Consider the following 26,778-nt stretch of genomic DNA (forward strand, 5'->3'; position numbering starts at 1 on the left):
AGAAGAAACCTTGAAACTAAAAAGAAACCTTGAGTGACATACTACGTGTAGTGTTTAGTTGCTCAGTTGTACCCAACTCTTTGAAACCCCATGGACTGTAGCCCACCAGGCTCCTCTGTCCATGGGGATTCTCCAGGCAAGAATACTGGAGTAGGTTGCCATGCTCTCCTCCAGGATCTTCCCAAACCAGGGATTGAACCCATGTCTTCAGCATTGCGTGTGGACTTTTTTTTTTTTTTTTTACCATCCAAGCCACCTGGGCTTCCTACTCAGGAAGCCTTGAGTGACATGGTAGGCAGAATTCTAAGATGACCACCCCGCCCTGCCCCCCACCATGAGGCCCCTTACTCTTGTACAGGCATCAGTTCAGTTCAGTTCAGTAGCTCAGTCATGTCTTACTCTTTGTGACCCCATGGACTGCAGCACGCCAGGCTTCCTGTCCATCACCAACTTCCAGGAGCTTCCTCAAACTCATGCCCATCGAGCCTGTGATGCCATCCAACCATCTCATCCTCTGTCGTCCCCTTCTCCCGCCTTCAATCTTTCCCAGCATCAGGATCTTTTCCAATGAGTCAGTTCTTCACATCAGGTGACCAAAGTATTAGAATTTCATCTCCAGCAAAACTCCTTCCAATGAATATTCAGGATTGATTTCCTTCAGGATTGACAGGTTGGATCTCCTTGCAGTCCAAGGGACTCTCAAGAGTCTTCTCCAACACCACAGTTCAAAAGCATCAATTGTTTGGTGCTCAACTTTCTTCACAGTCCAACTCTCACATCCATACATGACTACTGGAAAAACCATAATTTTAACTAGATAGACCTTTGTAGACGAAGTAATGTCTCAGCTGTTTAATATGCAGTCTAGGTTTGCCATAGTTTTTCTTTCAAGGAGCAAGTATCTTTTAATTTCATGGCTACAGTCACCATCTGCAGTGATTTTGGAACCCAAAACAATAAAGTCTGTCACTGTTTCCATTGTTTCCCCATCTATTTGCCATAAAGTGATTTTTTCCAGTGGTCATGTATGGATGTGAGAGTTGGACTGTGAAGAAAGCTGATTGCCGAAGAATTGATACTTTTGAACTATGGTGTTGGAGAAGACTCTTGGAGTCCCGTGGACTGCAAGGAGATCCAACCAGTCCATTCTAAAGGAGATCAGTTCTGGATGTTCATTGGAAGGACTGATGTTAAAGCTGAAACTCCAATACTTTGGCCACCTCATGTGACGAGTTGACTCACTGGAAAAGACTCTGATGTTGGGAGGGATTGGGGGCAGGAGGAGAAGGGGACGACAGAGAATGAGATGGCTGGATGGCATCACCGACTCATTGGAGGTGAGTTTGAGTAAACTCCGGGATTTGGTGATGGCCAGGGAGGACTGGCGTGCTATGATTCATGGGATCGCAAAGAGTTGGGCATGACTGAGCGACTGAACTGAACTGATGGGACGGGATGCCATGATCTTAGTTTTCTGAATGTTGAGTTTTAAGCCAACCTTTCCACTCTCCTCTTTCACTTTAATCAAGAAACTCTTTAGTTCTTCTTCACTTTCTGCCTTAAGGGTGGTGTCATCTGCATATCTGAGGTTACTGATATTTCTCCTGGCAATCTTGATTTCAGCTTGTGCTTCATCCAGCCTGGCATTTTGCACGATGTACTCTGCATGTAAGTTAAATAATCAGGGTGGCAATATACAACCTTGGCATACTCCTTTCCCAATTTGGAACTAGTCTGTTGTTCCATGCTGGTTCTAACTGTTGCTTCTTGACTTGCATGCAGATTTCTCAGGAGAGAGGTAAGATGGTCTGGTATTCCCATATCTTGAAGAATTTTCCACAGTTTGTTGGGGTCTATACAGTAAAAGGCTTTGGTGTAATCAATAAAGCAGAAGTAGAAGTTTTTCTGGAGTTTTTGCCTTTTCTAAGATCCAAAGGATGTTGGCAATTTGATCTCTGGTTCCTCTCCCTTTTCTAAAACCAGCTTGAACATCTGGAAGTTCACAGTTCACATTATGTTGAAGCCTGGCTTGGAGAATTTTTAGCATTGCTTTGCTAGCATGTGAAATGAGTGCAGTTGTGGGAGAGTTTGAACATTCTTTGGCATTGCCCTTCTTTGGGATTGGAATGAAAACTGACATTTTCCCGTCCAGTGGCCACTGCTGAGTTTTCCAGATTTGCTGGCATATTGAGTGTGTCACTTTCACAGCATCATCTTTTAGGATTTGAAATAGCTCAAGTGGAATTCCATCACCTCCACTAGCTTTTTTCATAGTCATGCTTCCTACAGCACACTTGACTTCACATTCCAGGATGTCTGGCTCTAGGTGAGTGATCACACCATCGTGGTTATCTGAGTCATGAAGATAGTTTTTGTATAGTTCTTTGTATTCTTGCCACATCTTCTTAACATCTGCTTCTGTTCCATACCATTTATGTCCTTTATTGTGCCCATCTTTGCATGAAATGTTCCCTTGGTATCTCTAATTTTCTTGAAGAGATCTCTAGTATTTCCCATTCTATTGTTTTCCTCTATTTCTTGCATTGATCACTGAGGAAGGTGTTCTTATCTCTCATTGCTATTCTTTGGAACTCTGCATTCAAATGGACTTATCTTTCCTTTTCTCTTTTGCCTTTCACATCTCTTCTTTTTGCAGCTATTTGTAAGGCCTCGCCAGATAACCATTTTGCCTTTTCGCATTTCTTTTTCTTGGAGATGGTCTTGATCCATGCCTCCTGTACAATGTCATGAACTTCTGTCCATAGTGCTTCAGGCACTCTATCAGACCTAATCCCTTGAATCTTATTTCTCAGTTCCACTGTATAATCATAAGGAATTTGATTTAGGTCATATATGAATAGTCTATTGGTTTTCCCTACTTTCTTCAACTGAAGTCTGACTTTGGCAATAAGGAGTTCATGATCTGAGCCACAATCATCTCCCAGTCTTGTTTTTGCTGACTGTGTAGAGCTTCTCCATCTTTGAATGCAAAGAATATAATCAGTCTGATATTGGTATTGACCATCTGGTGATGTCCATGTGTGGAATTTTCTCTTGTGTTGTTGGGAGAGGGTGTTTGCTATGACCAGTTGTTCTCTTGACAAAGCTCTGTTAGCCTTTGACCTGGTTCATTCTATACTCTGTGCCCAAACTTGCCTGTTTCTTCAGATATCTTCTGAATTCAAGGACTTTTGTGTTCCAGTCCCCTATGATGATAAGGATATATATTTTGGGTGTTAGTTCTAGAATGTCTTGTAGGTCTTCATAGAAACATTCAACTTCAGCTTCTTCAGTGTTACTGGTTGGGGCATAGATTTGGATTACTGTGATATTGAATGGTTTGCCTGGGAAACTAACAGAGATCATTCTATTGTTTTTGAGATTAGACCCAGTACTGCATTTTAGACTCTTTCATTGACTATGAGGGCTACTTCATTTCTTCTAAGGGATTCTTGCCCACACTAGTAGATATAATGATCATCTGAGCTAAACTGACCCATTCCAGTCCAATTTAATTTACTGATTGCTAAAATGTCGACGTTCACTCTTGCTATCTTCTGTTTGACCACTTCTAATTTGCCTTGCTAACTGTATAGAGCTTTTCCATCTTTGGCTGCAAAGAATATAATCAATCTGATTTCGGTGTTGACCATCTGGTGATGTCCATGTGTAGAGTCTTCTCTTGTGTTGTTGGAAGAGGCTGTTTGCTATGACCAGTGCATTCTCTTGGCAAAACTCTATTAACCTTTGCCCTGCTTCATTCTGTGCTCCAAGGCCAAATTTGCCTGTTACTCCAGGTGTTTCTTGACTTCCTACTTTTGCATTCCTGTCCCCTATAATGAAAAGGACATCTTTTTTGGATGTTAGTTCTAAAAGGTCTTGTAGGTCTTCATAGAACCATTCAACTTTGGCTTCTTCAGCGTTACTGAAGAAGCATAGGCCTGGATTACTGTAATATTGAATGGTTTGCTTAGGAAACGAACAGAAATCATTCTGTCTATTTTAAGATTGCATCCAAGTACTGCATTTTGGACTCTTTTGTTGACCATGATGGCTACTCCATTTCTTCTAAGGGATTCCTGCCCACAGTAGTAAATATAATGGTCATCTGAGTTAAATTCACCCATTCCAGTCCATTTTAGTTCACTGATTTGACCACTTCCAATTTGTCTTGGTTCATGGACATAACAGTCCAGGTTCCTATGCACTATTGCTGTTTAGATCATTGGACCTTGCTTCTATCACCAGTCACATCCACAACTGGGTATTGGTTTTGCTTTGGCAACATCCCTTCATTCCTTCTAGAGTTATTTCTCCACTGATCACCAGTAGCATGCTGGGCACCTACTGACCTGCGGAATTCCTCTTTCAGTATCCTATCATTTTGCCCTTTGATACTCTTCATGGGATTCTCAAGGCAGGTATACTGAAGTGGTTTGCTATTCCCTTCTCCAGTGGACCACATTCGGCTGTGGTCCATGTGATCAGATCGACTAGTTTCCTGTGATTATTATTTCAGTGTGTCTGCCCTCTGATGCCCCCTCGCAATACCTACCATCTTATTTGGGTTTCTCTTACCTTGGGCATGGGATATCTCTTCACAGCTGCTCCAGCAAAGCGCAGCCGCTGTACCTTACCTTGGATGAGCGGTATCTCCTCAAGGCTGCTCCTCCTGACCTTGAATGTAGAGTAGCTCCTCTCGGTCCTCCCGCCCCCATGCAGCTACCGCCTATTCGACGTGGGGTAGCTCCTCTCGGCCGCTGGCCCTGGCCTCAGGTGTGGGGTAGCTTTGCAGCCAAAGATGGAGAAGCTCTATACAGTTAGCAAAAACAAGACCAGGAGCTGACTGTGGCTCAGATCATGAACTCCTTATTGCCAAATTCAGACTTAAATTGAAGAAAGTAGGGAAAACCACTAGACCATTCAGATATGACCTACATCAAATCCCTTATGATTATACAGTGGAAGTGAGAAATAGATTTAAGGGACTAGAACTGATAGAGTGCCTGATGAACTCTGGACGGAGGTTCGTGACATTGTACAGGAGACAGGGACCAAGACCATCCCCATGGAAAAGAAACGCAAAAAAGCAAAATGGCTGTCTGAGGAGGCCTTACAGATAGCTGTGAAAAGAAGAGAAGCAAAAAGCAAAGGAGAAAAGGAAAGATATAAGCATCTGAATGCAGAGTTCCAAACAATAGCAAGGAGAGATTAGAAAGCTTTCCTCAGCGATCAATGCAAAGAAATAGAGGAAAACAACAGAATAGGAAAAACAAGAGATCTCTTCAAGAAAATTAGAGATTCCAAGGGAACATTTTATGCAAAGATGGGCTTGATAAAGGACAGAAATGGACCTAACAGAAGCAGAAGATATTAAGAAGAGGTGGCAAGAATACACAGAAGAACAGTACAAAAAAGATCTTCATGACCAAGATAATCATGATAACGTGATCACTGACCTAGAGCCAGACATCTTGGAATGTGAAGTCAAGTGGGCCTTAGAAAGCATCACGACGAACAAAGCTAGTGGAAGTGATGGAATTCCAGTTGAGCTATTTCAAATCCTGAAAGATGATGTGTGAAAGTGCTGCACTCAATATGCCAGCAAATTTGGAAAACTCAGCAGTGCCACAGGACTGGAAAAGGTCAATCTTCATTCCAATCCCAAAGAAAGGGAATGCCAAAGAATGCTCAAACTACTGCACAATTGCACTCATCTCACACACTAGTAAAGTGATGCTCAAAATTCTCCAAGCCAGGGTTCAGCAATATGTGAACCATGAACTCCCAGATGTTCAAGCAGGTTTTAGAAAAGGCAAAGCCACCAGAGATCAAATTGCCAACATCCGCTGGATCATGGAGAAAGCAAGAGAGTTCCGGAAAAACATCTATTTCTGCTTCATTGACTATGCCAAAGCCTTTGACTGTGTGGATCACAATAAACTGTGGAAAATTCTGAAAGAGATGGGAATCCCAGACCACCTGACCTGCCTCTTGAGAAATCTGTATGCAGGTCAGGAAGCAACAGTCAGAAGTGAACATGGAACAACAGACTGGTTCCAAATAGGAAAAGGAGTGTGTCAAGGTTGTATATTTTCACCCTGCTTATTTAACTTATATGCAGAGTACATCATGAGGAACACTGGGCTGGAAGAAGCACAAGCTGGAATCAAGATTGCTGGGAGAAATATCGATAACCTCTGATATGCAGATGACACCACCCTTATGGCAGAAAGTGAAGAGGAACTCGAAAGCCTCTTGATGAAAGTGAAAGAGGAGAGTGAAAAGGTTGGCTTGAAGCTCAACATTCAGAAAACAAAGATCATGGCATCTGGTCCCATCAATTCGTGGGAAATAGTTGAAAAAACAGTGGAAACAGTGTCAGACTTTATTTTTTTGAGGTTCAAAATCACTGCGGATGCTGATTGCAGCCATGAAGTTAAAAGACACTTACTCCTTGGAAGGAAAGTTATGACCAACCTAGACAGTATCTTAAAAAGCAGAGACATTACTTTGCCAACCAAGGTCCGTCTAGTCAAGGCTATGGATTTTCCAGTGGTCATGTATGGATGTGAGAGTTGGACTGTGAAGTATGCTGATCGCTGAAGAATTGATGCTTTTGAACTGTGGTGCTGGGGAAGACTCTTTAGTGTCCCTTGGACTGCACGGAAATCCAACCAGTCCATTTTAAAGGAGATCAATCCTGAGTGTTCATTGGAAGGACTGATGCTAAAGCTGAAACTCCAATACTTTGGCCACCTCATGCGATGAGTTGACTCACTGGAAAAGACTCTGATGCTGGGAAGTATTTGGGGCGGGAGGAGAAGGGGACGACAGAGAATGAGATGGCTGGATGGCATCACCGACTCGATGGACATGAGTTTGAGTGAACTCCGGGAGTTGGTGATGGACAGGGAGGCCTGGCGTGCTGTGATTCATGGGGTCGCAAAGAGTCAGACACGACTGAGCGACTGAACTGGACTGAACTGAATTTGCCTTGATTCATGGACCTAACATTCTAGGTTCCTTTGCAGTATTACTCTTTATAGCATTGGACTTTACTTCCATCACCAGTCACATTCACAACTGGGTGTTATTTTTGCTTTGGCTCTGTCTCTTCATTTTTTCTGGAGTTATTTCTCCACTCTTTTTCTAGTTGCATATTGGGCACCTACCTACCTGGGGAGTTCATCTTTTAGTCATATCTTTTTGCCTTTTCATACTGTTCATGGGGTACTCAAGGCAAGAATACTGAAGTGGTTTGCCATTCCCTTCTCCAGTGGACCACATTTTGTCAGAATTTTCCCATGACCCATCCATCTTGGGTGGCCCTACATGACATGGCTAATAGTTTCATTGATTTAGACAAGGCTTTGGTCCATGTGATCAGTTTGATTAGTTTTTTGTGATTGTGGTTTTCATCCTATTTGCCCTCTAATGGATAAGGACAAGAGTCTTATGGAAGCTTCCTGATGGGAGAGACTGACAGAGTGGGAAACTGGGTCTTGTTCTGATGGACAGGGCCATGCTCAGTAAATCTTTAATCCAATTTTCTGTTGATGGGCAGGGCTGTGTTTCTTCCCTATAATTTGACCTGAGGCCAGATTATGGTGGAGTTAATGAAGATAATGGAAATGTCCTTCGAAAGTTCCTGTCCATGCAGCTGCACTCAGTGCCCCTGACCCTGCAGCAGAGCACTACCAACCTCTGCCTCCACTGGAGACTCCTGGACACTCACAGGCAAGTCTGAGTCAGTCTCTTGTGGGGTCCCTGCTCCTTTCGCCTGGGTCCTGGTGCACACAATTTTTTGATTGTGCCCTGCAAGTGTCTGTTTCCCCTGTCCTGTGCAAGTTCTGTAATCAAATCCTACTGCCCTCCAAAGTCAAATTCTCTGGGGGTTCTCAGTCTCTATCCTAGTTTTCCAGGTTGGGAAATCTGTTGTGGGACATTGAACTTTCTTGACAGTGAGATAATTACTTTGGCACAGGCATACCCTTGAGGTATTATAGGTTCAGGACCAGACCACCATAATAAAGGAAATACCACAATAAAGTGAGTCACATGATTTTTTTGATTTTTCTGTGCAAGGGTTTTATATATATATTACACTTCCATCTTGAAAAAAGAGCCTAGAAAGAGCAGTGCATGCCTGCCCAGTCACTCACTCTTGTCTGACTCTTTGTGACTCCATGGACTGTAGCCTGCCTGACTCCTCTATCCATGGAATTTTCTAGGCAAGAATGCTGGAGTGGGTTGCCATTTCCTACTCCAGGGGATCTTCCTGAGCCAGGAATTCAACCTGTGTCTCCTGTGGCTCGTGTATTGGCAGGGAGAATCTATACCACTGCACCATCTGGGAAGCCCTATACTTTGGTCTGTTAGGTGTGAAATAGCATTATGTTTAAAATGCAATGTACATACCTTAATGCAAAATATTAGTGCTTTATTGTTTAACAGTGCTAACAGTCTTCTGAAACTTCAGTGAGTTATAATCTTTTTGCTGGTGGAGAGTCTTGCCTCAGTGTTAATGGTTGCTGACTGATCAGGGTGGTGGTAGCTGAAGGTTGCTGGGGGGGCGTGCTGTGATAATTTCTTTCTTTCTTTTAAATTGAGGTATAGTTTATTTACCATATTATATTAGTGTCAGTCACACAACTCAATGATTCAAAATGATATCTTAAAATAAGAAAACAATGAAATTTTCTGCATTGATTGATCTTTTCTTTCACGAATGATTTCTCTGTAGCATGTAGTGCTGTTTAATAAGCATTTGCCCATAGAAGAAATTCTTTCAAAACTGGAGTCTGTCCTCTCAAACCCTTGTGCTACTTTATAAACTAAGTTTATGTCTAAATCCTTCATTGTCATTTCAATAATCTTATAGCATCTTCACCAGAAATAGATTCCATCTCAAGAAACAAATTCCTTTGTTTGTCTAAAAGAAGCAACTCCTCACACATTAAAGTTTAATGCTGACATTGCACACATTTTCAGTCACTCCTAATTCCAGCCCTCTTGCTATTTTCACCACATCTACAGTTACTTCCTCCAATGAAGTCTTGAATCAAAATCGTCTGTGAGAAATCAACTTCTTCCAAACTCCTAGTTAATGTTGATATTTGCACCTTTTCTCATGAATCATGAATGTTTTAATGGTAACTACAATGGTGAATATTTCCAGAAGGATTTTAATTGACTTGGCTCAGATTTATCAGAGGAATCACTGTCTATGGTAGCTATAGTCTTATGAAATATATTTCTTAAATAATAAGACTTGTACATGGAAATTACTTCTAGATTTATGGGCTGTAGAATGGATGTTGTGTTAACAGGCATGAAAACAACATTAATCTCACTGTATATCTCCAGTAGAGTTCTTGGGGCCAAGTGCATTGTCAATGAACAGTAATATTTTTAAAGAAATCTTTTTTTCTGAGAAGTAGGTTTCAACAGTGGGCTTAACATATTCAGTAAACCATGTTGTAAACAGATGTGCTGTCATCCAGTCTTTGTTGTTCATTTATAGAGCATAGGCAGAGTAGATTTAGCACAACTGTTAAGGGCCCCAGGATTTTTGGAATGGTGAATGAGCATTGGTTCCAACTCAAAGTTATGAGCTGCATTGACTATGCCAAAGCCTTTGACTGTGTGGATCACAATAAACTGTGGAAAATTCTGAAAGAGATGGGAATCCCAGACCACCTGACCTGCCTCTTGAGAAACCTGTACGCAGGTCAGGAAGCAACAGAACTGTACATGGAGCAACAGACTGCTTCTAAATAGGAAAAGGAGTACGTCAAGGTTGTATATTGTCACCCTGTTTATTTAACTTCTATGCAGAGTACATCATGAGGAACGCTGGGCTGGAAGAAGCACAGCTGGAATCAAGATTGCTGGAAGAAATATCAATAACTTCAGATATGCAGATGACACTACCCTTATGGCAGAAAGTGAAGAGGAACTCAAAAGCCTTTTGATGAAAGTGAAAGAGGAGAGTGAAAAGGTTGGCTTGAAGCTCAACATTCAGAAAACAAAGATCGTGGCATCTGGTCCCATCACTTCATGGGAAATAGATGGGGAAACAGTGGAAACAGTGTCAGACTTTATTTTTTTGTGCTCCAAAATCACTGCGGATGCTGATTGCAGCCATGAAATTAAAAGACGCTTCCTCCTTGGAAGGAAAGTTATGACCAACCTAGATAGCATATTAAAAAGCAGAGACATTACTTTGCCAACCAAGGTCTGTCTAGTCAAGGCAATGGTTTTTCCCGTGGTCATGTATGGATGTGAGAGTTGGACTGTGAAGAAAGCTGATCGCCAAAGAATTGATACTTTTGAACTGTGGTTCTGGAGAGGACTCTTGAGAGTCCCTTGGACTGCAAGGAGATCCAACCAGTCCATTCTGAATGAGATCACTCCTGGGTGTTCATTGGAAGAACTGATGTTAAAGCTGAAACTCCAATACTTTGGCCATCTCATGTGAAGAGTTGACTCATTGGAAAAGACTGAAGCTGGGAGGGATTGGGGGCAGGAGGAGAAGGGGATGACAGAGAATGAGATGGCTGGATGGCATCACCGACTCGATGGACAAGAGTTTGAGTGAACTCCGGGAGTTGGTGATGGCCAGGGAGGCCTGGCGTGCTGTTATTCATGAGGTCACAAAAATTTGGACACGACTGAGTGACTGAACTGAACTGAACTGAACCTCTAATCAAGGAGTCAGATTGTCTTTTGAAGCTTTGAAGTCAGGCATTGACTTCTCCTAACTATGAAAGTCCTACATGGCATCTTCTTCCAATAGAAGGCTATTTCATTTGCATTGAAAATCTGTTGTTTAGTTTAGCCATCTTCATGAATTATCTTAGCTAGATCTGGACAACTTGCTGCAGTTTCTATATCAGCATTTGCTGCTTCACCCTGCACTTTTGTGTTATGAAGACAGCTTCCTTCCTTAAACCTCATGAACCATCCTGTTAGCTTCAGAGTTTTCTTCTGAAGTTTCCTAACCTCTCTCAATCTGGAGAGAAAATTGGAGAGAATTTGAGCTTGAAATAGTTTCAGCTTTAGCTTAAGGGAATGTTGTGACTGTTTTGATCTATCCAGACTTCTGAAACTTTCTCCATATCAGCAGAAGGCTATTTTTCTTTCTTATTGTTTATGAGTTCATTGGAGTAAAACTTTTAATTTTCTTCAAGAACTAACTCTTCCTTTGCCTTCATGAATTGGTTGTTTGACATGAGAGGCCTAGTTTTTCCACCTGTCTCAGCTTTTGATGTGCCTTCTTCACTAAGCGTAATCTTTTTTAGCTTTTGATTTTTTTTTTTTGCCAATGAAGAACCAAGTCTTTTATTTGCCCAATGCCAGCTCTGGACTGGGCCCCAAGATTTCCACAAGGGATGGAGGGAGGAGGGCCAAGCCATCCTGCCTACTAGGTGCTGCCTGCCCTCCTCCTGCTTCCTACAGGAGGTAGGAGAGGAGATAAATTATACATTTGTGCCATCAAGGGTCTACCCAATTTTAAGAAGAAGACCTACAGAAAACAAACCCAAGACAACTAAGAAAATGGTAGTAGGATCATACACATCAATAATTACCTTAAATGTAAATGAAATAAAAGCATGAACCAAAACGTACAGACTGGCTGGGTGGATGAAAACGTGCATGTATGCACTTCCACTTACCACATTACTCTGTTTGACTTCCCGAATTGTATGTAATTATTTTATATTGTTATGTTAATCATGTTTCCATTATGGCTTGCAATTGTAATTTTCTTTTTTGTCTGAGTATTGATTGTGAAAATTGATAAACCTTTTTTATCATTGTTAAAAACAGTCTCTCCAGTTTTCAGATACTATAAAAATTTAGTTGTTGAAAAGACCTCTGTATAGAAAACTATAAAACACTGATGAAAGAAATCAAACAAATAGATGGATATATATATACCATGTTTGTGGATTGGAAAAATAAATATAGTGAAAATGAGTATACTACCCAAAATAATCTATAAATTCATCGCAATCCCTCTCAAGCTACCAATAGTGTTTTTCACAGAACTAGAACAAATAATTTCACAATTTGTATGGAAACACAAAAAATCCTTAAATAGCCAAAGAAATCTTGAGAAAAAAGAATGCAACTGGAGGAATCAACCTTCCTGATTTCAGACTATACTACAAAGCTACAGTCACCAAGACAATATGGTATTGGCACAAAGACAGAAATATAGATCAATGGAACAAAATAGAAAGCCCAGAGATAAATCCACGCACCTATGAATACCTTATCTTTGACAAAGGAGGCAAAAATATAAAATGGATAAAAGACAATCTCTTTAACAAATGTGCTGGGGAAAGTGGTCAAACACATGTAAAAGAATGAAACTAGAGCACTTTCTAACATCATCCATAAAACAAAACAATTGACAAAGAATTAATCTCCAAAATACATGAGCAGCTCATGCAGCTCCATACCAGAAAAATGAACAACCCAATCAAAAAGTGGGCCAAAGAACTAAGCAGAAATGTCTCCAAAGAAGACATACAGATGGCTAATAAAAACATGAAAAGATGCTAAACATCATTCATTATCAGAAAAATGAAAATCAAAACCACAATGAGGTATCATTTCAAGCCAGTCAGAATGGCTGCCATCAAAATGTCTATTAACAATAAATATTGGAGAAGGTGTGGAGAAAAGGGAACCCTCTTACACTGTTGGTGGGAATGCAACTGGTAGAGCCACTATGGAGAACAGTGTTGAGATTCTTTAAAAAACTGGAAATGAAACTGCCATATGACCCAGCAATCCCACTACTGGGCATACACACCGAGGAAAACAGAATTGAAAGAGACACATGTACCCTAATGTTCATTGCAGCACTGTTTACAATACACAGGACATGGAAGCAACCTAAATGTCCATTGGCAGATGAATGGATAAGGAAGTTGTGGTACATATACACAATGGAATATTAATTAACTATAAAAAAGAATGCATTTGAGTCAGTTCTAATGAGGTGGATGAGACTGGAGCCTATTATACTGAGTGAAGTAAGCCAGAAAGAGAAACATCAATACAAAATATTAATGCATATATATGGAATTTAGTCCAGTGGCTGCGGTGGTGCAGAAGCAGGCCAAGAGGAGCTACCCCACATCCAAAGTCAGGAGTGGCTGCCGCTTTTCTGGAGCAGCAGTGAAGAGATACCCCACATCCAAGGTAAGAGAAACCCAAGTAAGACGGTAGGCACTGAGAGAGGGCATCAGAGGGCAGACAGACTGAAACCACAATCACAGACCACTAGCCAATCTGATCACACGGACCACAGCTTGTCTAAATCAATGAACCTAAGCCATGCCGTGTGGGGACACCCAAGATGGATGAGTCATGGTGGAGAGGTCTGACAAAATGTGGTCCACTGAAGAAGAGAATGGCAAACCACTTCAGTATTCTTGCCTTGAGAATGCCATGAACAGTATGAAAAAGCAAAAAGATAGGACACTGAAAGATGAACTCCCAAGGTCGGTAGGTGCCCAATATGCTAGTGGAGATCAGTGGAGAAATAACTCCAGAAAGAATGAAGGGATGGAGCCAAAGCAAAAACAACACCCAGTTGTGGATGGGACTGATGATAAAAGCAAGGTCTATGCTGTAAAGAGCAAAATTGCATTGGAATGTGGAATGTTAGGTCCATGAATCAAGGCAAATTGGAAGTGGTCAAACAGATGACAGGAGTAAACATTGACTTTCTAGGAATCAGCGAACTAAGATGGATTGGAATGGGTGAATTCAACTCAGTTCAGTTCAGTTCAGTTCAGGTCAGTCGCTCAGTCGTGTCCGACTCTCTGCGACCACATGAATCATAGCACGCCAGGCCTCCCTGTTCATCACCAACTCCCGGAGGTTACTCAAACTCATGTCCATCGAGTCGGTGATGCCATCCAGCCATCTCATTCTCTGTCGTCCCCGTCTCCTCCCACCCCCAACCTTTCCCAGCATCAGAGTCTTTTCCAGTGAGTCAATTCATGAGGTGGCCAAAGTATTGCAGTTTCAGCTTTAGCATCAGTCCTTCCAATGAACACCCAGGATTGATCTCATTCAGAATGGACTGGTTGGATCTCCTTGCAGTCCAAGGGACTCTCAAGAGTCTTCTCCAGCATCACAGTTCAAAAGCATCAATTCTTCGGCGATCAGCCTTCTTCACAGTCCAACTCTCACATCCATACATGACCACGGGAAAAACCATAGCCTGACTAGACGGACCTTGGTTGGCAAAGTAATGTCTCTGCTTTTTAAGATACTATCTAGGTTGGTCATAACTTTCCTTCCAAGGAGTAAGCGTCTTTTAATTTCATGGCTGCAATCAGCATCCGCAGTGATTTTGGAGCCCCAAAAAATAAAGTCTGACACTGTTTCCACTGTTTTTCCATCTATTTCCCATGAAGTGATAGGACCAGATGCCATGATCTTAGTTTTCTGAATGTTGAGCTTCAAGCCAACCTTTTCACTCTCCTCTTTCACTTTCATCAAGGGGCTTTTGAGTTCCTCTTCACTTTCTGCCATAAGGGTAGTGTCATCTGCATATCTGAGGTTATTGATATTTCTCCTGGAAATCTTGATTCCAGCTTGTGCTTCTTCCAACCCAGCGTTCCTCATGATGTACTCTTCATAGAAGTTAAATAAGGAGGGTGACAATATACAGCCTTGACGTACTTCTTTTCCTATTTGGAACCAGTCTGTTGTTCCATGTCCAGTTCTGACTATTGCTTCCTGACCTGCATACAGGTTTCTCAAGAGGCAGGTCAGGTGGTCTGGGATTCCCATCTCTTTCAGAATGTTCCACAGTTTATTGTGATCGACACAGTCAAAGGCTTTGGCATAGTCAATGAAGCAGAAATAGATGTTTTTCTGGAACTCTCTTGCTTTCTCCATGATCCAGCGGATGTTGGCAAATTGATCTCTGGTGCCTCTGCCTTTTCTAAAACCTGCTTGAACATCTGGGAGTTCATGGTTCACATATTGCTGAAGCCTGGCTTGGAGAATTTTGAGCATCACTTTACTAGTGTGTGAGATGAGTGCAATTGTGCGGTAGTTTGAGCATTCTTTGGCATTCCCTTTCTTTGGGATTGGAATGAAAACTGACCTATTCCAGTGCTGCCCACAGTAGTAGATATAATGGTCATCTGAGTTAAATTCACCCATTCCAGTCCATTTTAGTTCGCTGATTCCTAGAATGTCTACATTCACTCTTGTCATCTCCATTTAATTCAGATGACCATTATTCTACAATTGTGGGCAGGAATCCCTTAGAAGAAATGGAGTAGCCATTATGGTCAACAAAAGAGTCCAAAATGCAGTACTTGGATGCAATCTCAAAAATGACAGAATGATCTCTGTTCATTTCAAAGGACAACCATTCAATATCACAGTAATCCAAGTCTATGCCCCGACCTGTAACACTGAAGAAGCTGAAGTTGAACGGTTCTGTGAAGACCTATAAGACCTTTTAGAACTAACACCCAAAAAGATGTCCTTTTCTTTATAGGGGACAGGAATGTAAAAGTAGGAAGTCAAGAAACACCTGGAGTAACAGGCAAATTTGGCCTTGGAGTATGAAATGAAGCAGGGCAAAGGCTAATAGAGTTTTGCCAAAAGAATGCACTGGTCATAGCAAACAGCCTCTTCCAACAACACAAGAGAAGACTCTACACATGGACATCACCAGATCATCGACACCGAAATCAGATTGATTATATTCCTTGCAGCCGAAATTGGAGAACCTCTATAGACTCAGCAAAAACAAGACCGGAAGGTGACTGTGGCTCAGATCATGAACTCCTTATTACCAAATTCAGATTTAAATTGAAGAAAGTGGAGAAAACCACTATACCATTCTGATATGACCTAAATCAAATCCCATATGACTATACAGTGAAAGTGAGAAATAGATTTAAGGGAGTAGATCTGAGAGACAGAGTGCCTGATGAACTATGGACAGAGGTTTGTGACATTGTGCAGGAGACTGGAATCAAGACCATCTCAAGAAAAACAAATGCAAAAAAGCAAAATGGCTGTCTGAGGAGTCCTTACAAATAGCTGTGAAAAGAAGAGAAGTGCAAATCAAAGGAGAAAAGGAAAGATATACCCATTTCAATGCAGAGGTCCATAGAATAGCAAGGAGCGATAAGAAAGCCTTCTTCAGCGATAAATGCAAAGAATAGAAGAAAGCAATAGAATGGGAATGACTAGAGATCTCTTCAAGAAAATTAGAGATACCAAGGGAACATTTCATGGAAAGATGGGCTTAGTAAAGGACAGATATGGTAGGGACCTAACAGAAGCAGACAATGTTAAGAAGAGGTGGCAGGAATACACAGAAGAACTGTGCAAAAAAGATCTTCATGACCCAGATAATCACGATGGTATGATCACTCACCTAGAGCCAGACATCCTGGAATGTGAGGTCAAGTTGGCCTTAGGAAGCATCACTATGAACAAAGCTACTGGAGGTGATGGAATTCCAGTTCAGTTCAGTTCAGTCGCTCAGTCGTGTCCGACTCTCTGCAACTCCATGAATCACAGCATGCCAGGCCTCCCTGTCCATCACCAACTCCCAGAATTCACTCAAACTCATGTCCATCGAGTCGGTGATGCCATCCAGCCATCTCATTCTCTGTCGTCCCCTTCTCCCCCCGCCCCCAATCCTTCCCAGCACCAGAGTCTTTTCCAGTGAGTCAATTCGTCGCATGAGGTGGCCAAAGTATTGGAGTTTCAGCTTTAGCGTCAGTCCTTCCAATGAACACCCAGGATTGATCTCCTTTAGAATGGACTTGTTGGATCTCCTTGCAGTCCAAGGGACTCTCAAGAGTCTTCTCCAGCACCACAGTTCAAAAGCATCAATTCTTCGGCGATCAGCTTTCTTCACAGTCCAACTCTCACATCCATACATGACCACTTGAAAAACCATAGCCTTGACTAGATGAACCTTTGTTGGCAAAGGAATTCCAGTTGAGCTATTTCAAATCCTGAGAGATGATGCTGTGAAAGTGCTGCACTCAATATGCCAGAAAATTTGGAAAACTCATCAGTGGCCATAGGACTGGAAAAGGTCAGTTTTCATTCCAATCCCAAAGAAAGACAATGCCAAAGAATGCTCAAACTACTGCACAATTGCACTCATCTCACATGCTAGTAAAGTAATTCTTAAAATTCTCCAGCCAGGCTTAAGCAATACGTGAACAGTGAACTTCCAGATGTTCAAGCAGGTTTTAGAAAAGGCAGAGGCACCAGAGATCAAATTGCCAACATCCGCTGCATCATGGAGAAAGCAAGAGAGTTCCAGAAAAACATCTATTTCTGCTTCATTGACTATGCCAAAGCCTTTGACTGTGTGGATCACAATAAACTGGGAAAATTCTGAAAGAGATAGGAATATCAGACCACCTGACCTGCCTCTTGAGAAATCTGTATGCAGATCAGGAAGGAACAGTTAGAATTGAACATGGAACAATAGACTGGTTCCAAGAAGGAAAAGGAGTACCTAGACTGTATACAGTCACCCTGCTTATTTAACTTATATATGCAGAGTACATCATGAAAAACGGTGGGCAGGATGAAGCACAAGCTGGAGTCATGATTACTGAAAGAAATACCAATAACCTCTGGTATGCAGATGACACCACCCTTATGGCAGAAAGTGAAGAAGAACTAAAGAGCCTCTTGATGAAAGAGAAAGAGGAGAGTGACAAAGTTGGCTTAAAACTCAACATTCAGAAAACTAAGATCATGACATCTGGCCCCATCACTTCATGGCAAATAGATGGGGAAACAGTGGCTGACTTTATTTTGGGGAACTCCAAAATCACTGCAGATGGTGATTGCAGCCATGAAATTAAAAGATGCTTTCTCCGTGTATCGGGGTCCAGCCCCGATATGACCCGGGGTATCCTCGGGATGAACGGCGTCGGCGTCAGAGAGAGAGAGAGAAAGAGAAAGAGAGAGAGAGACAGGGGCTGATGATTCCTTGGTTTACGCTGGAAACCAATAAAACCCCAGCACGGGGCTTGCTCTGTTTACGTAGGCCGCAGGCGCCCTCTCAAATCACTTGAGGCACCCCACCAGGGCACCCCCTCGAGTGGGTCTTAGAAGCCCAGGCAGATAAGTAAACTCAGAGGGCCCAGTGCTCCAAGGATCTCAACCAGAAAAAGGAGAATAGAGAAAAGGATGGAAAAAGAGAAAGAACGACACGGGGAGACCAAGCTTCAGTGAGCAAGGCCCAAAACTTTATTTTCCAGTGCTGCTTTTATACCCTAAGTTATGCGCATAAGAAACAGAGAAAGGGAGGTATAGATTCACACCAAAATCACGTGGGGTCAGCAGTCTTGACCCTTATCAGGATCAGGGCTTATTTTTGTGTGATAAAAGTTTTAGGTGATTTACATCATCTTCTGGCCAGGGGGCCTGCTAACAGTTTATGGCCCTCTCTCCTAACAATAGGTTAGTTAGCAAGTAAAAGACTTTTCTTTTAAGGTGACTTTCCTAAAGTTAGGTGGTAGACACATAACAAAGTTACATTCCTATAAGGCACCGGTGTAGTGAGCTGCAAGAAAGGAATTTATTAACTTAAGATCTGATGTGGTTAAGTCAAAGGATTAATATATTTCCAAGGATACAATAGATAGAGGAAACTGCAGCAAGCATTGATTCAACAATGAAATCTTTTCTAGTACTATTCTAGTGATTTTAACTTCTTCAACAGATTCCTGCATTTTAGGAGCCCGGACAAACTTGTCATGCAAGTTAGAAAGCTATCAGAGGGGCTTGGATTGGAATACTCCTATTAAGCCGAGGAGAACTTTTAAACTACAGCTCTGAATTAATGTTTTCAGAGAAAGGTGGTTGGGGGGAAGCCCCCGTAAGTATTAGAGGACTTGGTAAGAGGCGTAAGATAGTAAATCAGTCAGACTCCAGTTTTCTTTGGGGTAGATGCTCAGGTAAGTCCAGGGGGTCCCTCGAGTCCTGATTAGCCTTTGCCCGTCAGGCCTCTTCCCCAATTGACCTTTGCCATGGGTAGGATTTCCCTCGCTGGCTCCCGGCATCTCCCCCTTTTTTATTTCTTAAAACAGCCAGATGTAGTTCAGCTGCGAGATTTTGAGTGCTCTGCCGGACAATACAAGGACAATACAAGGAAGAATTATAATGAGAAGCAAAATTACAGCAGCCACAGCAATATAGCTGAAAACAGTAGATAGAATGTTTTTTCCAGAAATGAAGTTAGAGAAAGTATGAAAAAAGTCATTTGCTACTCCTGCAGCAGTAAAATCTAGTCGGGAGTGTTCCAAGGTCTTTATCTGATTATGAAGTTTTCCTAAATCTAAACTAATGCTGGAACTGTTCCAAACCCCCAAAATGTGGTTTTTAATTTTCTCCCAGTCATAATCTGTTTCGTTTACTCTGAGGGGTGTAACACATATCCACCGATAGTCTGCGTGACAGGACAATGCCAATTTCACTTTTAAAGCCTATAATTCAGTCCCAATATACATCATCACCTCTTCTAGGGCATTCACCCTTATTTCTAGCTTCCTATCTATAACTTCCTGTGTAGCTAGCATTAAAGAAACATCTTTGGACATATTATCAACATATTGAGCAGTATGTACTTGTTGAGTCAATGACTCTGCTGCTGCAGTAACAGAAGTGATTGCTGCTACTAAAGCTGAAATTCCTAGGATAAGCAAGCCCACAAATCGTCACGGTCACATTAAATCTTGTAGTTGTTGTAGCACAGCAAGACCATAGTTATCATACCAATAAGTAGTTATAGTTACAGGCACCATTAGATAGGGTGGTCATTGTAATATCACAAAAGAGCAGACATTGTATTGGGGAGTCAGACAAGATGAGAGCATACATTGTTTACAAGACACTACATTAGGCCCGCCTGAATAATTCATACATATATTAATTTTCTCAGAGTGATTAGTAAAGAGAAAAACGTAGGGAGATGGTAAGCAAAAATATTCTTTGGTCAAATTAGAGTAATGGGGGCAGTAGCGGCAAGCAAAGTACAGAAGCAAAAATGCATTACAGGAGAATTAAGTTCTACATTAGGTTACAGCGTCTAATCTGAAATCACACCCATAATATCGTTTTTTAGGATATCTGGGAAATAGTTATTTCCCAGGATGTTTGAACCATAGCTACTTTATTTTGACTTTTAATTGCAAAAAAAATTTTTTTTTTTTTTTTATAACCAAAGCAGATGTCACCATTAATGATGTCAGTGTTTTTTTAGGTATGAGAAGATGCAAGAATTGGAACTCATACTCTGGACCACTGTCTTACTAGCCTCCTGGTCCAGGAAAATATTCCCTCTTGTTGCTTTTCCTCATACCCAGAGTCACATTATTACAATTATTGATCTCATATGGAACTGCATATCAGCATTATATCATAGGCTCAGTGAAACCAGTGACACAGAAAATAATATAGCCATAGCTAGCAGTTATTAGTAAAATAAGAATTATCAATCAAGAACTTTTATTAGATAAAGCTTGGTATACCCCAAGTCACCTGACTTCATTTGTTAAATGACTATAGCCTGGTGTTAATCTCCTGGTTGTACATTATGGAGCATCTGACCTTTATCGAACTGTCTCAGCAGTGAGTCTTAGTAAACACTAGACCTTAATTAACGAAACTAGAAACTTAATTTATCAATTTACAAAACTTAATATTAGAGGTCTAAGAAGTCAGGAAAACATTATAAATGATCATACGAATCAGGTCCAGCGTCTTGGGCAAGCTGTCTACCTCTGGTGTCATCGTCTTCTCATCCTGGTGCAGTGTAGTTTCTTCTGAAAAAAGTCCTTCCATCCAGGTTGGAGACAGTCCCTTAAATTATGTCTTTTTTTTTTTTTTTTGTCCTGGTTGCAGGTCATGAGGCATCTGATCTTCATCCAAAGATGAAGTAATCTACTGAGATAAGCTTCAGAAACAAACTTAGGGTGTTCTTTAAGAATTCAATTAAATTTTATATTAATATCACATAACAGCAAAGATCTATTCAGGAAATGAGTCTTAGTAGATACAGACTTCCATTAACAAACTTGAATTTCAACATTCATTGAAACATCTTTTTTTTTTTACTCTCATTTTTATCAAATATAACCAAATTAAGACTTGTTTACAAAATAGATCTGTTCTCAATAAACTTGACCTGATTATATATAACCATAGACTTTTTTTTTTTTTTTTTTGCTTTGCTGAAACTTTTATGGAGTCTCAAACTTAACTTTAAAATAAAAACCTTTCAGGGCTAGGAAAGTCATCCCAAAGGCTTATCACAGATTTCGCCTAACAGATCTAAGTGAATTCCTCCCTTATTTTTTAGTGAGATAACCTTTCTAATTTATGTGATAAAGTTACTGGAAGCCTAAGAGTTTCCAGTCTCTGAAGGGGTCAGATAAAAATGTTAAATGCTTTAATTTGTTTAATAAATACCATTTTACCAAATTATTGTTAAATCATAATTAGTTTGAGGGGAAGGTTTCCTAAGATCTGGAAAACACAGATTCAAACCAGTAATTTTTCAGAAACCATAAAAGTTATAAGCATATTTGCCAGTTTATTTGGTCTTTTTGATAACCTTTTTACAGTCATTAGGTTTCCCACTAGAATCTTTTAATTTTTTACCCAGTTCAGAAACTTATATTTATCCTAAAGTCTTTTCCATAAATCTTTTGGAAGAGGAAGAATTTTTACAAGAAACTTGGTTAGTGCTGTGATAACACTTTAAGATAGTAATCAGAATTATGGCAATATTTTACCTGAATATATCAGAATTTATGTATAAATTGTTTCTAGGATATCTGTATTAGTAACATCTACCATACAATATACCCGAGATTTATTATTTACTTGACAATACTTTCTATGTAATTTAATCATGGAAGCTGAACCCAATTACTCTAATATTTCCCTTTGGGATGTTTTAGGGGCCCTCTGAAGCATCCCAAAGTTAGCTAGAAGCCAAAAGTGCTTTATCAGAATGATTTAGGAAGTTTTGTCAACAAATATCAAAAAGGTTTAGAGCATTCAGTCAGATGGGATTATAGGTCACTATGAAATAATAGCTATTCACTCAGCCATAGTAACAATATAGGATTTCAGAGGAAAATATGGAACAGACCATAAAACTTAAATCTATTGTCAAATGCAGTTTAAAATCTCAAGAAAACGTTTATTTATACACAAAACTCTTTGCTTGGGGTCCACTTTTTACAAAACCTTTTTATAACTTTCTGTACCCATTTTTTCTCCCATCTTGGAACAGTCAACTGTAAGTCAGACCTACTACCTTTTTCCTTCATAAAATGTAACTTTATTTTTCATACCTTTTTTACTGAACACACCCATCTTACTTCCCTTAAGCAACCAAGAATTGACCTTTATATTAGCATTTTATAGATTGGTGAACATAAATACCAATGATAACTTAAAAAAATTTTAGCGAACATCTCAGGATGGCATCAAACATTATTAATTAATAGTCTAAAATTAGTTTTTTTGTAAGTTAGTATTCAGTAGTGAATGTTTTAGAATCTTATTTTATTTGGAAATGACCTAGCTAGTCAATAAACTTTTGTTACTTAATTTAGCACAACCTTAGAAATTCAGGTTACCAAAATCTAGAGAAACTGTTTTAGACAGACATTTTTAATCTTAATAGAGTTTATCTAAAAGCTCATCTCATTTACTTTTTTATTATTTATTTATTTATTTATTTATTTTTTGAGGTACCTTTTTTGCCAACAAACTTATGACAGATATAATAATATAACAATATTTAACTTATAATAAACCTAGGTACAATGAAAATATGCTTAATGTTAATGACTCTTAGACATGTCTATATTGGATTAGCAAACAAACATTAATACTAGATATTTAATATTGAATATTTACCAGTTCACGTGACTCTGAAACTCAGGTTAATTTTTCTTGTACTTAGAATTGTCTGATTTGTAAGCGCTTATTTATTTTTTAGGCCAATTAAATTAGAGCTCACAGCTTCAGCAATATTGTAAAATAAACAAGAAACAAAAAACAAAAGACACACACTGAGACATACATAAATCCAGACAGACTTTAAAGTCTCTTGTTTCTTACAGGTCGGGGCACTCTGGCCAGTTGTCTGCATCAGGAGGAGACCAGGGACAAAAGTGTCCCAGTTGCGGCCGCTGGGTCTGGTCCATTGGCAGGCAAGCTGGCCCCTGAGTACCTCGAGTACTTTTTTTAAAAAACCCAATTTTAACTGCATTCGGTCTTCATCGGCCCCAAATTTATCAATTTTTGCCAACATTCCCTGCGTTATATGTTCTGGGCCATGTCCGCCAAAGTATATTAGGTTTGAGACCGCGAGGGTTAACTCTCACATGCAAACTATTTGTAGTAGTGGGACAATGTGAACAAGAACGAACAATCTCCCAAGCAGATTCTCGAGGGATCTGAAACTGATATCTTAAAGCCATAGCATTTTGATGGTGCAGTGAGTGAGAAGTTTGGGCCTCTTCAAAAGCAGAGGCCACTGTAATCTTGGTCAATGCATCTGCCAAATCATTGAAAGCATTTAAAGGGCCAGGCAGCCCAGAATGAGCTCGAATGTGGCCAATAAAAAATGGTTGGTTTCGCTTCCAAATTTGTTGCTGTAATTTAGTTAGCAAATGAAATATTGTGGTTTTATTTTCAGGCAGAACTGCAGTCTCAATATGTGGGAATAATCTGACTACATAATGAGAGTCAGAAAAAAGGTTGAAATCTTCTTCTGCAAACATGACAAAGGCTTCTATAACAGCTGTGAGTTCAGCTCTTTGAGCTGAAGTCTCCTGTGTTTGCAGAACCTTATGTTGATTTTTTGTAACTATAGAGGCTCTGCCATTAGCTGACCCGTCAGTAAAGGCTAGGTGAGCGCCTGGAATGGGGAGCTGTCTGCACCTAACAGGGAAGATAACCAGGTGTCTAGATATAAAATTTAACAAAACATGTGAGGGTAAATGATGTAAAATTTGACCGAAATAGTTTCCTATAGCAATTTGCCAATCTTCATCAAACATTAAAAGAGCATCAAGCTGTTCTTTGTTATATGGAATTGCAATCTCTGATGGCTCTTTACCAAATAGTTCAATGCTCCGCCTTCTTCCTTTTAATATCAAAGTAGCTATCAGCCCCGGATAAGAAGCCACTATCTTTTTTGCTTGAGCAGGAAGATGGACCCATTCTAAAGGGCCGTTTTGCCATAAGACTCCCGTAGGTGCAATGGGGGTAGCTAAGCACATGAATTGCCAAGTGGCTGCTAAATCTATTTGTTTTACATAACTATTAGATAGGGCCTTTTTCACTGTAAGCAAGGCTTCTTGAGCCTCAGTAGTTAATTGCCTTTTTGAAGCTGGGTCGGGATCCCCACGCAAAAAAATGTTAAAGAGAGGTTTTAGCTCAGCAGTGGTTAATTTCAAGTAAGGCTGAATCCAGTTAATATCACCTAAAAGTCTTTGAAAGTCATTAAGAGTAACAAGATGATCTTTTCTTAATTGTAGTGGGGCATGAGTCACTGTTTTTGAATGTATAATCCTTCCTAAATAAGTTATGGATGGGTTGGTTTGAATTTTTTCCGGGGCAATTTTTAAGCCTCTAGCTGATAACGCCTGAGTTAACTCTTGGAGGACAGTTTGTAAATGAGCTCTATCTGGATGAGCTATTAAAATATCATCCATATAATGAATCATATATACCTGCTCATATTTAGCCCTAATATCTTGTATAGCGGTATTAATAAATTTTTGACATAAGGTGGGGCTATATTTTTTTATTTCCTGAGGTAACACTTTTTATTGAAACCTCAAATAGGGCTGTTTAAAATTTTCTGACGGCAGGCTAAAAGCAAATCGCTTTTTATCCATGGCGTTTAAGGGAATAGTGAAAAAGCAGTCTTGTAAATCAATTACAATTGTATTATATCCCTCTGGAACAGCTACTGGGGAGGGGAGTCCCGGCTGTAAGGCCCCCATGTCCTCCATAGTGGCATTAATAGCCCTAAGATCTTGTAAAAGCCTCTCAAGGTGTGGATCAAACTCATCTCCGGGGCTAGAGAGAACTCTTTTCTGGGGAACTTTCAGCGGTGGTCTCTCGCCCCTATAAGGGGGGGGAGGCAAAGGGGGACGAGAATGTCCCACATATTTGGTCTCTAGTTTGGGAGAGCCTTTCTGATGTTTAGATTTTGAGGACAGTTTATTTGAGGATGTTTTTTTTCAAGCTTTTAGGAGTATCAATAGCTAAAAGGTATTCATCCTCATCAGAATGGTATTGATCTATTATCTCATCTAAATCTTCCTCATCTTGAGGAGGAGCAGAGGGTGAAACCTGTTTTTGTTTTTCATCCCCGCTTTCTGAATGACTATTGGTGTTCTTGGTGGCTTGATAACTAGGTATAGCCTCTTTATTTTCACTACTTTTTTTAATGGGTGGTCGTTTAGATTCATGGGCAGGATCTAGAGCATCTCTGATTATATTCCATAAATAAAAGGTATTGGTGGGCACTTTTTCTGGACCCTGCTGAGTATAGTAAATTTTTAGCTGTTTTCCCACCTTTTTTCAGGTATCTAAATTAACAGTGCCCTCTTCCAGAAACCAAGGACACTGGTCTTGAACAAATGTAATTTACCTTTTTTGACTTTAATTCCTCTTTTCTTTAATAGTTGTAAAATGACTCGTATAAAGAGTTGTCATCCTTTTGACTTACTGTTACCCGTGTCTGAAGTTTTAGTCTCTTAAAGAAAGTGTAAACCCTTCCACTTTTAGTCACCCTACCTATCTTATGCAGGGGGGTTCCGGAAACCCTAAGTGGGATCCTTAGCCGTCCCGAAAACTGGACAATGGGGGAGACTTACCCTCGGAAGCCTGGTTCGGGCGCCACTTATCGGGGTCCAGCCCCGATATGACCCAGGGTATCCTTGGGATGAACGGCGTCGGCGTCAGAGAGAGAGAGAGAAAGAGAAAGAGAGAGAGAGACAGGGGCTGATGATTCCTTGGTTTACGCTGGAAACCAATAAAACCCCAGCACGGGGCTTGCTCTGTTTACGTAGGCCGCAGGCGCCCTCTCAAATCACTTGAGGCACCCCACCAGGGCACCCCCTCGAGTGGGTCTTAGAAGCCCAGGCAGATAAGTAAACTCAGAGGGCCCAGTGCTCCAAGGATCTCAACCAGAAAAAGGAGAATAGAGAAAAGGATGGAAAAAGAGAAAGAACGACACGGGGAGACCAAGCTTCAGTGAGCAAGGCCCAAAACTTTATTTTCCAGTGCTGCTTTTATACCCTAAGTTATGCGCATAAGAAACAGAGAAAGGGAGGTATAGATTCACACCAAAATCACGTGGGGTCAGCAGTCTTGACCCTTATCAGGATCAGGGCTTATTTTTGTGTGATAAAAGTTTTAGGTGATTTACATCATCTTCTGGCCAGGGGGCCTGCTAACAGTTTATGGCCCTCTCTCCTAACAATAGGTTAGTTAGCAAGTAAAAGACTTTTCTTTTAAGGTGACTTTCCTAAAGTTAGGTGGTAGACACATAACAAAGTTACATTCCTATAAGGCACCGGTGTAGTGAGCTGCAAGAAAGGAATTTATTAACTTAAGATCTGATGTGGTTAAGTCAAAGGATTAATATATTTCCAAGGATACAATAGATAGAGGAAACTGCAGCAAGCATTGATTCAACAATGA

This window comes from Moschus berezovskii, chromosome 10 (assembly GCF_049115385.1).
Source record: "Moschus berezovskii isolate FMDL1 chromosome 10, NW_MosBer_1.0, whole genome shotgun sequence".
Classification (NCBI taxonomy): Eukaryota; Metazoa; Chordata; class Mammalia; order Artiodactyla; family Moschidae; genus Moschus; species Moschus berezovskii.